We start from the raw sequence: 1,555 nt of genomic DNA on the forward strand, positions 1-1,555 counted from the left end.
CGGACTGCCAGGCCCAACGCACCAGTTCCATCCAACCTCCTCAGCTTCGCCGCACCTTCCATTCCCAGACCTTCCAGCGACGAGTCGCTCCGATCTCGCCGATCCCTCTTAGATGCGCCACCACCCTCCACCACCGGAGAAGGCGCCGCCAACCCCGTACTCCCTATATTCTTCCGTCCCATACCTACCCCGGAACAGGGAGGACCCGGGCCAGAGCCATGACACCGTCGTACCGGGCCTGTACAGGCTGTCGGCCGATATTCCGAACACTCCTCCAGGCCAACCGAAGCCGAACTAATCACCAGCTCACACCACACACAAACACTGCCAAACAGCACAGCCTAAGGCCCAGCTATCCACAAAGGAATCCGAAACACGTGCTGTGCCGAATAGTCAGCCTGCAGTAGCTGTCAACCCGACCAGACGCCGAGCCGTCCGACACCTTAGACCCAGTTTGTTGCTCCTCCTCCTAGATGGCTGAAGGCACAGCCTTTTTATCCCAGGTGTGGGTCATCAGAGAGATTCAGCTCAGCTGTGTTCCTCAGCAGCCTGGAGGAGAGGAGGAGGGGCAGTGTCTGGCTGATCACCGGGGCTGGGTGATCCTGGCTCCTGGATATAGAGGCCAGGCTGGTGGCCATAACAAGCATCATGGATTAAGGGTCCACGATGTTGCATCTTGTTTGGGATTCAGAAATGATCAAGTAGGAATATTTTGTTTCTATATTTTATTTCTTTTTACTCTGAGTCACTTCTCTCTGTTGACTGCTTCTGGGAACTAAACGTAAAATGTTCTTCCACATTTCATTTCCCGTAAACATTTTCTGTAGAGGCTTGTTTTTACTTTTGCTCAGATGAGTCATTTTGGAGCATTATCAACATGGTCTACTTGCACTTATTTTTTCTGCTTTGACATATCGGTTCTAGTCTGGCAAATGTTAACGAGAAGCCAGAAGAAAATGTCCTCAGTCTGCAAAGGAGACATTCATAACACATTTATCATCTGGCCAGAAGAAAAGGTTGCTTCTTCTTTTGTTTCACCAAATTTGTTCTGTTTCTGATCACAAATTAGGTAAATTATTCCAGCCAATTAAGACAGACATTTTCGGATTTAAACAAACTATGCTTTTAAAAAAGTAATCTGTCCTTGGTGGGAAAACTTGGTGGGTTTTTATTTATTTCACCACAAGAGGGTGCCCTTTCGACTGCAGAGTCAGCATGTAAACGAGTTACAGTGTCAGACACTTTAGCATGAATTGGAGCTGCTGAAGCACACAGGAGTACCAATGCATCATTGCATTTTTACTAGAACTAGTTGTTGGTTATTATATTTTATTATTAAGAATCTGAATAAACAAATATCGCCTTTCCAGGCAAATAAGCAAAGGGGCAAAAAATAAAATAAATAAAAAAAAACTGAGCGATTTTTTGCTATAAAAGTCAGAATTAATTGATAGGGAAATGAATAATCATCATTAGTGATGCCTGAATCTGGCATCAAGGTCAGATTCAATCAAGGCTAGATTACATAAATATTGTAACATCTTATAAACGGAGG

This window comes from Nothobranchius furzeri, chromosome 1, assembly GCF_043380555.1.
Source record: "Nothobranchius furzeri strain GRZ-AD chromosome 1, NfurGRZ-RIMD1, whole genome shotgun sequence".
Lineage (NCBI taxonomy): Eukaryota > Metazoa > Chordata > Actinopteri > Cyprinodontiformes > Nothobranchiidae > Nothobranchius > Nothobranchius furzeri.